Source organism: Haplochromis burtoni, unplaced genomic scaffold, assembly GCF_018398535.1.
Source record: "Haplochromis burtoni strain Fernald_Lab_line unplaced genomic scaffold, NCSU_Asbu1 Contig_1264, whole genome shotgun sequence".
In the NCBI taxonomy this organism is placed as follows: Eukaryota; Metazoa; Chordata; class Actinopteri; order Cichliformes; family Cichlidae; genus Haplochromis; species Haplochromis burtoni.
This window is the reverse complement of record NW_024583625.1, coordinates 1-14,400: the sequence shown is the minus strand read 5'-3', so window position 1 is coordinate 14,400 and position 14,400 is coordinate 1. Positions and strand designations below refer to the sequence as shown.

The 14,400-nt window shown below is 38.6% G+C and overlaps 1 pseudogene; it reads right to left on the bottom strand.

The window, feature by feature from the left end:
• Nucleotides 1-836: 836 nt before the first annotated feature.
• LOC102313985 lies at nt 837-3,854 on the bottom strand (annotated as a pseudogene).
• Nucleotides 3,855-14,400: the final 10,546 nt, after the last annotated feature.

Sequence of the window (14,400 nt, the reverse complement as noted above, 5' to 3'; positions counted from 1 at the left end):
AGTGACTAACAGAAAAGTTTCAGATCAGGCTTCTCAGATTTCTGCCTGCAGGCCTGTAGTGACGGCTCTTGACCTTAAATGACAAGAAATGAACACATGACTGTTCTGTTTCAGTCATCAGCAGTTCATGTTGTACATTTCATTTACTCCAAGAGATATTTTAGTGTTTTCTCACATAGAAAGAAATTGATGGAATTGATTAAAGATTGAAAGATGAAACAAATACATTCACAATAATTTACACAAAAATTTAAAATAAACCAAAGCAAAGAAATTCACTGAGATCTCACTGAACTACAATGAAAAGCTCTAAAAGTCTAAAACAGGTTATTATCAGTTGTTTTGGCATCTCCTGCTTTTCCAATATTACACGAATCTCAGTGAAAGTGTCTCTGTGGGTGCAGATGTGAGTCATGTCTTCAGGGTCATAGAAGGACACCTCCCCCCTGTCATAGTCCAGCTGGACTCTGATCCTCTGGAGACTCTTCTTCACTGTCACAGTCTGACCAACAACATCAGGGCTGCACAGTGGGGACTAAAATGGCACTGATGCCTCTAATAAATCATCATTCTGTTTGAATTATCAACGATTAAATAATAAACAGGTTTTTTGTGCAGCCCTACACACAAACTACATGAAGTTTTCTCCTCTTACTTTACCTTTTGTCTCTTATTGCTACTTTAGATTTCTTCTGTATAATAATATTAATCCTCAAACTCTCTGATTCTTCAGATTATTGCTCTATTCTCTTACATGATGCACGTGTTTCTCTAACTTCAAGAAAATGTGTTAAGGTGTTATCAATAAAATGACAGTTTAAATAGAAAGTTCAGCGTCCTTCTGTGTTTACAGACACATCAGACAGGCTTCGATATATTTATTCACGGAAAATAATCCAGGAAATCAGGGAACTCATGTTTCCGACATTTTCATCACATTTGCTCTACAGGTGAAAAACAGGAAATCCACAGTTAACAAGACCAAATCCTGATTGTGCTGATGTGATCTGGAATATGAAGTGAGAGTTCACAGAAACACACTGGAACAAACAGCAGCTCCAACTGTACAAATGTTCAACAATTATGAAATAAATGTTTCGGGTCAGTCAGTAGCAAAGAAAACAGTGTCTGTATCTGACAAAGCAATTTACACAGAACTTAGGAACAATCTAAAAACAAAGAATGAACTTTAGTTTGTATGAATACAACTGAATAAATGTCAGACAGTCAACATTATTCTGCAATGACACATTTTAAAGAAAAACATGGCTGAATTATTATGACAACCTACACAGTTTGGTTTATTTTGCAACATAATGGAGAACATGCTATAAGAAACACATTTAAATGAAGCAAATCACTTAAATGAATCACTGACAGTTAAGTATTAAAAGAAGACATTAGGATTATTTATGAGTCAAGTCTATTTATCATTTTGAAACCATTAAAACACAAATTGTCACGATGCTGTTATTAGCTGATATGGATCTAAATAACTGATGAAGGAAAGGAAAGTGACATTTATTAGTGCTTGTTCATCAATGTCTGACACAAGGAAGTTTGTTCAACTTCGCACTGTTTAAATGTTTAAAAACTGTTTCATGAACACCCAATGACTTGAAACTGCTATATATTTGTCAAAAAAGGCAAAAAATCAACCAAAAAGAGAAGAAATAAATATAAAGTTTTAAGGACCTTCAAACTGAATTTGCAAGAAAACAAAGCAAAAATGACTTTTATTATTTAATTTTACTGTGTTTTGAAAATGATTTCTATCACATTGTATAAAATGCTTCAGATACAAATCTTACTTTCTGCAATTTCTCACATAAAAAATAAAAACAGGAGTTGCCTAAATTGAAAAACAAACAACCACAAAACAAGCTGTAACTAAAAGGATGAGACAAGAGAAGAAAGGTTCACAGAGACGTCGTTGCAGTTTTCAGAGAAATCTCAGTCTGACAGATTTTGATATCAGAGGTTTTGGCGTCTCCTGCCTCTCCAATGTTAAAATATGGGAAGAGTTTCTCAGTCAAAGTGTCTCTGTGAGTGTAGATCAGAGTCATGTCTTCAGGGTCATAGAAGGACACCTCCCCCCTGTCATAGTCCAGCTGGACTCTGATCCTCTGGAGACTCTTCTTCACTGTCACAGTCGACCAACACCATTAGTGTATTTTCCACTGCGATGTGTTAAACACCAGATTCCATATTTGGTGAAACAAACACTCTCCCTTCCTTCAACTGACTCTTTAACTAAACCCACAATCCAGCAGGATGGTCTCCCACCTCCACCTCCCAGCTGTGTTTCCCTGAGCTGAAGCCCTCAGAGCCAAAAACAGTATGATACTTAGTGTTTCTCTCTGGATTATCAGGAAGCTGCTGCTTTGTGTCTCCACGCTCACACTGGTCAGATCATCAGACAGATAGAGACAGCAGTTTGCAGTGTTTGGGTCCAGAATGACAGGACTGAAGTGGACCTTCTCCTTCATCTTCTCCCACACTCTGAAGGACAGGTTGCCCAGGTGTTTGGCCACATCTATCAGTGCTCCTGAGACCAGCTGTGGATCTGACACTGAGCTCTGGGCTCTGGCTCTGCTCTGAGTGTCTTTATAACTGCTGAGGAATGGCACGCTGTGTTTCTGCAGCTCTTCTTCAACAGCAGAGATGCTGTCTGACAGAGAGGAGATCTGCTCCTCAATCATCTTCATCTCTCTGCTGATAGTCCTCCCCTTCTGCTCCTCTTCCTCCCTCAGAGCTGCCAGTCTGGACTCCTCTTCCTCTTTCAGGAACTGCTGGAGCTTGTTGAACTCTGCTCTGATCTGCCTCTCTGTGGACAACAGCTGCTTCTTCATGTGTTCCCTCATTTCATTGTATGTTTCCTCCACTTGTTTGTATTTGTTCCTCTTGTCCTGCAGAGACTTTAAGTCAGATTTCAGCTGCTCCTTCAGGTCACTGACTGCTTCTTCTACAGGAACCACTTTGTGACTCTGGTGGAGAGAAAACTCACACACAGGACACACAGCTCTGTCTTCATCCTCACAGTACCAGTAAGGGACGTCTGGATGTTTATCACACACCACCTCCTCCTTCTCTTCCTCCTTTTCTTTTTCTGCCTCAGGTGAGCTCTCACTGTGTCTCTTAGCAAAGGAGTCAGCAAGTTCTTTGAGAGAAACGTTTATAGATGTTTCATCCTTTGAAGATTTTCTTTTACAAATGGGACAGTTTTTGTTTTTAGTTTGTTCCCAGAATTTCTGCAGGCAGCTTGAACAGAAGCTGTGGCTGCAGCTCAGAGACACAGGATCTCTGAAAGTCTCTGAACACACATGGCAGCTCAGGAAATTTTCAAAAAGAGCTCTTTCAGCCATCCGTGATAATATCAGATAACTTAAAGGACAAGACTCACCGAAATACAGTTCCTTTGACTTTTGAGCTAATTTGTATTCTTCAGTACAGATCCTAAGCTTTAGTGTAATGGCGTTCCCGTCAGATCGACAAAGCGAATCTTTAGGTTTCATTTACTCTCTTATGGGTGGAGCTGATATCAATGACCCTGCCATTTCACTCTGTCACCACTAGGTGGTGCAGTTACTCACAGTGTTAAAGAAATACTGCATAGACATGCTGTGTCTGTGAAGTTGCGCAGAAATACTGGTCATTTACGCTGCTGTTTTAAAGGCAGGGTACACACTGAGCAGGTCAACAATCTATGGCAGGGCTAACATATACAGACAATTAGCTAATTTAGGATAATCAGCTAACCTAACTTGCGTGTGTTTGAGCTGTGGGAGGAAGATTGATTCCTCAGATTGAACCCGCAGAGACACAGGAAGAACATCTAACCTCTGCAGAGAAAATCCCCACCCTGAATTTAAACCCAGGACCATCTTGCTGTGAGGTGTGTCATGTTCAGAATTGTCAGAAACATCTGTCGTTTAAAAGATTTAATTTTCTTTCACAGTTGAAATTAGAAGTTACCGCGCTGGACCGTGGTGTGAAACAACAGTCTGCCTCACACTAAGGTTATCCCTGAAACGGGCTGTGCAGCTTTTATACTTTGACAATAACAAACAATTATTATCTTCTCCCAGCACCCCTCTTGATGGCTCCCTTCCAATCCACTCCGTTCAGTCCAACCTTGCCTTGTATCTGCTCCTCCTGGAATCAGAAAGACAGAGAAGAAAGAGAAAGACAGAAGACAAAATAACCCTACGTAGCCTTGATTATCTAATATTGTCTAATATTGTCCCTCAGCTGATTTTAAGCTGATTTTAAGACCCAGTTCAGGACATCTTGTTTGGACTGTTTGGACTTCCTGACCCAGAGAGACTTATTGTAACCATATTGTAACCATTATCAGCAAAAAAAGGACCCTCAAGCGCTCTACGTCCACTCTTCAATATTTCAGCACAGGCATAGTGCCGGACAAAGCTTATGGCCCTCAAAACACAGAGAGCCAACTCATTCATGAGCATGTTTGCATTGTGTATAAATAGAATAATTAAAACAGCTTTATCAAATAATTTAAATAAAAGATTTTCAACCCTAACAGGTGACAGGACTCACCACTGCATCACTCTTCACTAGGATTAATCTGAAAATGTTCTAAACAACATGCAGTCGTAGGTAAACTGGTAAAGTGTGAGGCGGCATGATTTCTTTTTTTTCCCAAACCAGCATTTTATCCAAACAAAGGTGAAAGATGCACCAGTTACCAGTTTAATATCATATTCTCTGTTCTGAGAATATATCAAACAACCAAGACTGAAACTGATCAGATAATTTTTAGAGACTTTATTCCTAAACGCCTAAACGCTTTTTCTCAGTTTATAGTGTGTTTGGTTTCCCTGTTCATTAGAAATCATTAATAAGAAAAGAACATTTGTTACATTATAGCTCTTAGTATGTACTTTGTGTCATCCGCTTCATTAAGATGGCAGTTACCTTTTTCAGGGTGAGCAGCTTTGTTGTATCGCACTCATGTTTCATTCCATAAAAATGTTTGTCTAGTTCAGCCTGTTCTAATACTGCACGGTAAAAGATTACCTGAAGGCATTTCTGCATGCTAATGCTAAACAAACATGACCTGAACTGAATGTTGTAAAGTGCATGTAATTATTTTTAACACAGCATGAAATAATACAGATAATGATAGGGATGTTTTTGTTAATATATATTACTTTGATAACTACTGTTGACAGTAATAACAATGATGATGTGATAAATATTATTTCTCATCCTTTTTCTACATATCTGAGTAAAGTAAGAGTGCACCAACTGTACTACTTCATCCACCATCTTTGATGTTGCAAAAGTCTCAGAGAAATGTAAAACTAGAACTGTTTCAGTACCATCTCTTCTTGTCATGACGTCTCTCCTGCTGCCCAGGACCTGATGTATCAGTCTTTAGGGATGCCTCAGTCTACCCTGCAACAGTACAAATCACATCATAGAATATGCGCATGTGCTGCCTACACTACCACTGGGAAACCATGATCTTCAGCAGGCCTGGGAATCAATGACCTGGTCCACTCACTCACTCTTCTCTATACAATACAGAACAGAAGCTCCCATGATGACGTAACTGCCTTTGTCAGCTGGATGCCTGTGAAAAATAACCAGTCCTTTCACTTGTGACACCACCATGAAACCTCAGTTTCTCTTTACATGTCTAATCCTTGTAGCCGATTTAGATACCAACAAGTCAGATGAGGCATCAATGAAATGAGCTGGAGACACTCTAAACTTCTGCCATCTTCTTTCTCCAGTCAGTGACAACACTGAGACGACTTCTCTTCATTCACTCTGTCCCCCACTGCCTTTGTTTCCAATCTTATTGCATCATTTCTCTGGAGTTGGCTCTTTCTACTTTTGTTATGTCTCTTTATGTCATTGTGGTGGGGCCTGATCTGCGGTGCCGCTGCAGGTGAGGCAGACGCAGCTGAGTGGCATCCACAATCACACCTCTCCAGCATAAAACAATGAATTGAGTCCGGACTGAATGTTGTTGTTGTGTTCATGTGGCTGGCAGCAGGGAAGCTGCAACTGAGGTGTGCTGTGACAGCAAATGTGCAATAAAAGTGGTTAAAGATGCTGAAAAGCACAAATGTGTCATCGGGTCTGTCGTAGGTCGTTTACAGTCATGTTTGGTTTCTTCTCTATGATATTATTAATGTTATACTTCTCACTCTGTAGATTTTTGCCCACATGTAACTTCCAGAAAATATGTCAGTAAAATAAAATAGAAAATTCTTCTGAGTTTACAGACACATAAAAGAGCAGCCAGGCTTTGATATTTTGATTGAGAGAAAACTCAGGATTTTGTCACAGTAACTGTGATCATCCTGATCAAACATAATAATGCTCTTTATAATTTTCTAAGCTTTTGGTAAAAATAAACATTTGAAAAATCATCGACAAAAACAACAATATATATTTTAGCATTAAAATATGATTTCAGTTAAAGAGGATGTTTACTTTCATGAATGAACCATTACAGAAACATAATCTTACACAGGTGGTGCTCTTTTTTTCTTTTTTCTCACTTTCACCTCATTTTCAAAGAAATCTCATCGGACACATTTTGATATAAGTGTGCATAATTATTAGGCAACGTCCTTTCCTTTGGCAAAATGGGTCAAAAGAAGGACTTGACAGGCTCAGAAAAGTCAAAAATAGTGAGATATCTTGCAGAGGGATGCAGCAGTCTCAAAATTGCAAAGCTTCTGAAGCGTGATCATCGAACAATCAAGCGTTTCATTCAAAATAGTCAACAGGGTCGCAAGAAGCGTGTGGAAAAACCAAGGCGCAAAATAACTGCCCATGAACTGAGAAAAGTCAAGCGTGCAGCTGCCAAGATGCCACTTGCCACCAGTTTGGCCATATTTCAGAGCTGCAACATCACTGGAGTGCCCAAAAGCACAAGGTGTGCAATACTCAGAGACATGGCCAAGGTAAGAAAGGCTGAAAGACGACCACCACTGAACAAGACACACAAGCTGAAACGTCAAGACTGGGCCAAGAAATATCTCAAGACTGGTTTTTCTAAGGTTTTATGGACTGATGAAATGAGAGTGAGTCTTGATGGGCCAGATGGATGGGCCCGTGGCTGGATTGGTAAAGGGCAGAGAGCTCCAGTCCGACTCAGACGCCAGCAAGGTGGAGGTGGAGTACTGGTTTGGGCTGGTATCATCAAAGATGAGCTTGTGGGGCCTTTTCGGGTTGAGGATGGAGTCAAGCTCAACTCCCAGTCCTACTGCCAGTTTCTGGAAGACACCTTCTTCTCTCTGAACAGTGTCTGAGAGGCTGTGGTTGCTGCTGCACGCAATGTTGATGGTGAACAGATCAAAACACTGACAGAATCCATGGATGGCAGGCTTTTGAGTGTCCTTGCAAAGAAAGGTGGCTATATTGGTCGCTGATTTGTTTTTGTTTTGTTTTTGAATGTCAGAAATGTATATTTGTGAATGTGGAGATGTTATATTGGTTTCACTGGTAAAAATAAATAATTGAAATGGGTATATATTTGTTTTTTGTTAAGTTGCCTAATAATTATGCACAGTAATAGTCACCTGCACACACAGATATCCCCCTAAAATAGCTAAAACTAAAAACAAACTAAAAACTACTTCCAAAAACATTCAGCTTTGATATTAATGAGTTTTTTGGGTTCATTGAGAACATGGTTGTTGTTCAATAATAAGATTATTCCTCAAAAATACAACTTGCCTAATAATTCTGCACTCCCTGTAGTAAATCACAGCATTCACCACTTCTTTGACAGATTTGTGACATCGGAGGTTTTCACATCACTAACCTGAGTTCTTTTACTCTTTTTTCAGCTTCAGATGGTCACCGTCTGTAAGACCTACTTTATCAGAGGCACTTCAATGAGTGAATGAGCTTCAGCAAGGGTGCTACTCAAAGGGATGGTGAGTCTTTGTGTCAGTGAGTCATCTGCTAATTAGAGAGTCAGCAGTTCAATCCTGTCTCCTCCTCCTGCAAGATACTGAACCCTGATTTTACCCTGATGACTGTGTGAGTGTGTGTGCATGTTAGGATTAAAGTGCACAGGATAGAGTGTGAATGGGTAAGTGAGGCTTCTAGTAAAATGTACTTAAAATTTGAAAATATAATACAAAAGTACCATGTAAGTACCAGTCCATTTACAAAATAAAGCACAATCACACACTGGTGGCAGATTGATGGTACTAATGTAACTACACAATAACTTAAGTGTCAAATCAAACAGACAATCCAGTCAGAGACATCAGCAGTTCATCAGTGTAAAGAAGAACCAGTTTCCATTCAGATTATTGATCAGGTCTGCACAGTTAGGACTGAAATGGCACTGATGTCATTTAACATAATAGATCAGGAATCGACATGATTGATTGTGCTGCCCTTCATTAGTGTAGCGGTATGTATATATAGGAAACAATCATCTGCAACCATGCAGCTGCACTGCTCTTTAAAGTTGAGCTGCATGTGAGGATAGAAAGAACAGACACAGAAACCACATCCTGAAGAATGACCAATAAATGGACCTTCCCATAGAGATTAATAAAATTCTATTCTATTCTATTCTATTCTACATCAGTGACCTGCATGTAAAAGAAAGATGTGTCCGGGAGAGAAGCCAGCACCACTGAGTCAGATCAAAAATGATCACAATCAAATTATCCCCCTGTGCCTTAAACTTATGTCCTGTTTCTACACGGACTGATCTGCTGCTCAGTGTCCATCGCTCCCTCCTTTTAAATCCTGTTTATCAGTTTGAATTCAGATGTGTCAGTGAACACAATCTAAATAAATCTAAATAAAACCAGGTTGAAGGCTTTTTACTAAAATTTCAAATAATTAATTGTTGTCTGAAAGTAATATTGAAACGTATATGGATTCCCAAGAGCTGGAGTGAGGAACCTCTTTTTCTTTTTCAAGGTCTTTAATCTTGAAAACTGCATGACACACTGGCAGACAGAAAAGACCATTTGGTGAAAATATCAATTCTGGGGATCTGGAACACAGAAAGTAGAATATCTAAACAAATGGAACCAGCTAACCTCAAACACCGGTTATTCTTTACGTATCTTCTGTGTTTTTCACCACTGGTTTGTACACACGTACAGAAAGACATTACTATGACATCCACTTCAAATTGGCCTACACAATGATGCTATGATACATGATATTGAGACACACAATTCTAATCTGATATGACATTCTTAGCAAATTTAAAGCAAACAGAACAAAGCACAAATGTATTCAATTTGATCTTTTTTATTATTAATTTTTATTTACTTTTGTCCAGTGGTTTGGTGCTGTTTCTCAACTCAAAATGTCCTGTTGTAATTGGACATTTTGAGTTAAGAAACAGCACCAAACCCCAACAACACTTCCCTCATGGTGCTTTATATTGTAAGGTCAAGACCCTACAATAATGCACAAAAATCTGGGAACTAATGGGCCCCAACTGGGCAAAGTACACAGAAACCCCCCCGGGCCCCATCTTTCAAGCTTTTTGTGGGTACCATGTGGGCACCACAAAGACTAAAAAGTGGGTTTTAAGTGTGATTGTCCACGGGTTCCATAATGGCCCCATTTTATAAGCCCATCTCGGTGTTATATTGGTAGAATCTGGGAACTAAATGGACCCCAACTGGGCAAAGTACACAGAACACGCCCATCTTCAGTTTTTTGACCTGGGGCCCACATGGCAATGGGTAGAGTCCGCGGTCATATGCCCATAACCATCGGTGTAATTGTAAATTGAACTAAATGACCCCTGGGTAACCAGCCCCATCTTCAGTTATGACGAGCTAAAAAGTTGGAATGGCATTATCAGTGGGTTCTGTAGTTGCATCTTACTTCTAGTTTGAATTGGCTAATTTATGGCACTGGGTGGGCCCCATGTAGCAAATCAGTCACAAAATCAATTTATCAGACGGCCAATACGACACCAAATATATTAAAGCTGACCGCAAACAAAAACAAGTTTGTAAATAAAACCATTTCAAAAATCACGAGGGTAAACAAAACAACATTTTTCACATTTATTTTGTCCAACAACTGTGACTTTACGTAACTGTATTCCAAAGTGCGTAAACTTTTAAAAATTACACAGCCTTTGTACGTGCTATGGAGTTTTTACGTGTTTTGGGGTTTGTGCGTGCTTTGTCTCTAGCAGGCACCATAAATATACTTTTATTTATTCACTCCACATAAAATCTTTAACCCTTAGATGCACACGTGGGGTCAAAAATGACCCCACAGGTTGTTTTTCTTCAAAATCTTTAAAATGAAAAGTTGTAATATATTCATATTCCAGGTATCTCCTCATAAAATATGTTTGTAACATGAGCCATTTGCATTTTTATTTATTTTTTCATTAATTAAAAAAAAAATGCAGTTTTTGTATCACTACCCCACTCTTCCACAAGTGGGGTCAAAAATGACCCCAAGCAGTTCCTATGGAATCTTCTATGAAACCTTCATTGTTAGCACCGAATAAAGAGGGTCTGTACATTTACGAGCATTCTAATTTCCTGGATTTAATGGTTTAAAAGTTTAATAGGATCTTTGAAGTTGATAATAAAATTGAGTCCATTATTAGCAAAAATAATTTTAAAAAAAAGAGCAAAAAAAATGCTTAATATATAATAATTGTTTGAAACTTAAGCTTTGTAATTGTAGCAGATTTCATTATGTCTGTAATTTTTTATTTAGCCCCACAGTAGTAAAAGCCATAAATGGGAGTTAGATTTATTACTAGTATTTTACACAGCATTCAGCTATAGTAACATGTTCTGCATTTTCCTACTTCACCGAACAGCTGCACTCTCTTAATTAATTAATACCAACATTTCTCATAACCAATAACTAGATGGAACAGCACAGTATCTAAGAGAGATCAGACAGTGTTTGAGCTAAAGAAGCTGTGTGCTTCTTTTGGGGGCTTTTTGCACACTGATCCACCACTGTTTTCCTATAGTACAACGCATATCTGGTAACATTACCGTAAACGTGACCAGTAGGGTCAGGTTCAGATCAGAAAACCGTTTCAGCTGCAGGCATCTACTGCTGTAATTTAAACAATCACCTCATACGCCTCATGTTTTACACCCCTATAAGGTGAGCTTGCTACACTGCACATGAATATTACGTGACATGGCATGACTAGCTCATGTTCAAACATTTAAGATACTGTTCAGCTTTTGTCGGTAAAACTGTAGACATTAAAGGGTTCCTTTCACTTAGGTGCAGTACTATATAGTGAGCAGTGACATGGGGACTGGGCGCTTAACTTTTTAGTATACAGTTACTGAGTGGGAATCCAGTAAAGCCAAAAAAAGAATAATTTTTTTAAAGATAAGATACCTTTATTAGTCCCACAAGGGGAAATTTCATGTTAATTAATTACAAATACCTTATAGGAAAACCTAAGAAAAGGTTGCAGAAGTACAGAAAAAAACTGCCGTGTACGTTACAGTATGTAAATTCAAAAACTGTAGAGAGAGAATGGAGGAATGAAAACAGAATAAGAAAAGATGAACTTTATTGAGTAGAATATAGGCAGTAAGAGTTTAGTAATTAACTTTTAATTATGTTTGCCAAAGACAATGACAGTAAATTAACCCAATTCTACTTGCTAGCTAAGAGTTATGCTCCCCCTGGACTATAAAGGCTTCAATACGCCATTCCTTATACCGTTTAGGACGACTATAGAAAGTTAAAATAACATTGATGAAAACTTATCAAACTTTGAAGTATTTACCTTTGTCATAGTTTTCGATTCTTTGGTATCCTTTTGTCCTCCACGTTCTCAAACACCAGGGAGAGAAAAGGCCGCAACTGACGAAAGACGCAAAGACCAGTGTTGCCAACTCCTCAGTAAGGAAAATCGCTATTGGTTGTCCTAAAAGTCGCTAGAAGTCGCTAAATGACGTCATTCGCCTAATTTGCATAATTGGTCATGCTAATCTAATTGTAACCTATGTTGTTGGAGAGAGAAATAACATCGTGGAAGAGACATAAAGTGAGTAAAAACGTCCTAAATGCATTTAGAGTTTATTTAGAACTACAAATTAAATTTCTTTTAGCAATTATTGTTTTTTTTAATGTCACAATTCCAACCCTGCTCCTTTACCCGGGCTTGGACCGGCAAAAGTGACCCGAAATAGGCACTCTGGTGGAGTTACTTTGTGTGTGTGTTTATAAGTAGTTTTAAACCTTGTGATCCACAAAACAGCTATAAGAGTAAAAGAAGAACTGACTGCGTTACAGCACCCGCTGCTTGTTGAGAGTAAAAGCGATACGCGCTTTCACGTCTTTTTTTCGCTTTAGAAAAAATCGCTAAGGGCTGAAATACTCGCTATTACACCTTAGTCTAAGTTGGCAACACTGGGAAGACTAGACGCTAGGCGGTGCAATCTGCTCCTCCCTCTTTTTAAACGAGCCAATTCGATTGTTCAGTGATGACGTGATGAATCCTACTTCCAGGCCTAAAGTAGTCTGCGTTTAATATGGCTTTTGTGTTGAGTGCTTTTCAGACATGGACCAGGAGCCCCAAAGTGAGCCAATGGAGAGAATAGATGAGCGCCTCGAGCTTGTCATAGAGCAAAATATAAGGCTTTATGACAAGATGGACATCATTCAAAAGGAGTTGAATGAACATGAGATGAGGCATGAGGAAGCATCACAGAGTGATTTTGGCAACTTTGTGAGCTTCGTAGGTCTAGGTCTTGCCATAACGAGCACCATTCTCGTTGCATTTTTCGGCAAGTTGCCTCATTAACCTTCAGTTCCGCTGAGCGGAACTGTCAATAAATAAATAAATGCATCAAAAAATTGAAAAATATGGCTTTTGTGTTAACTCATTCACTGCCATTGACGTTAGCAATTGAAAAACTTACGAAGTCAATGTCAGTGAATGAGTTAACTCATTCACTGCCATTGACGTCTATAGACGTCAATTGAAAAACTTACGTGACGTCAATGGCTATAGAAATAAATGTTTCACTATGTACATTTTATTTTTTCATATATTTGTAAATAAATTGTTTTGATAAAACATAACCTTTCTCAGTGTTATTTCTGTTTTATAGAAGTGAAAAACTATTTTATATGTTAGAGGTGTCACAAAGCAAGAAATATTAGTGTCAAAGGCACTTTTCTGCTTGAAATGTATTTTTCACAAAAAGCTCGTTTTCTCCCTTTTTTTGGTCAAAACAGGCATTTTTGGTGGAACCCACCTCTCTTCTACAGCTGATTACTAAAGAATGGAAAATGGTAGAAACAAGCTTTTTTTTTGGATGAAAGAAGAGAGTCTGTTCTTCATTTTGGTAGGTTCAGCGTTTATATGATCATAACACACAGTTTTCTGTGGCTCTTCAAAAATGAGTAAAAATGCTCAAAAACCCTGGCAGTGGGGAGTTACCTGATTTGAAAATGGCTGGCAGTGAATGAGTTAAATGTTTATATGTTATGTATTTTCTTCTATTTGATCTCAAAAAGCTCCTAAAACAGTCAGTGATCACTGTTGACCTCCCTCGGCTTTTATTACCGCTAATCATTTATTTAAGCTCAGTTTTTAAAACCTTAGGATGTAACTACAGCCCAGCCCATGCAGCAGTATATGAATGACTAACCTCGTATTGTGGATGGATTATCTCAGTTGTTCTCCTGGCTGAAGTTTGGTCCTTTTACAGCATCCTGCCATGCGATTACATTTGTTCCTGACCACCGAGAACACTCACGTTAACTTTTATCGAGTGGAAAAAAGTTAGCTTGTTTATATTATGCTAACATAGCTGTGTCGCTAGCGGTCACGTAGCACATCATTATATACCAGCTAGCCCAACTTCAGTAACCCTACAAACTCACTGCTGTTTAGTTTTCTGTCTTCATTTATGCTGGAAGTGATAACAGAGCTGTACGTTTTAATTTGTTTCCAAAACCCCGCAGTCAGGACATGCTATATTGTATTTAGATAGAAGCTAGCGAGCTAACTCCCTGCTAACTTCTAACTCCGTTAAATGTCATAAATTCCGTTTTCATGGATGCCTGGATGTTAAACTCAATTGTTACACCTGGTAGAGCAGAACGCTGATCATTTTATTAAAGATGAAAGACTTTAGACAGTTTTTCAACTCTCAGTAATGCCATAGTGATCGTTTGATATATGGACCTGCAGCGGAGTTTAGGCCCAGACACGGCTAGTGACGTCAGACTGAACAACCGGATAGGAGCTGCTCACATTAAAAACAACTTTAGTTAAAAGTAATTTTACACCTGATACAAACATTTTAGAAGTCAAACAATACACAAGTTTAAAAGAAAAAAAATATTTTTAAGTGTTTTTTTTAAGCATAAGGGATGGTTAATATGTTTATCTCTCTCTCTCTT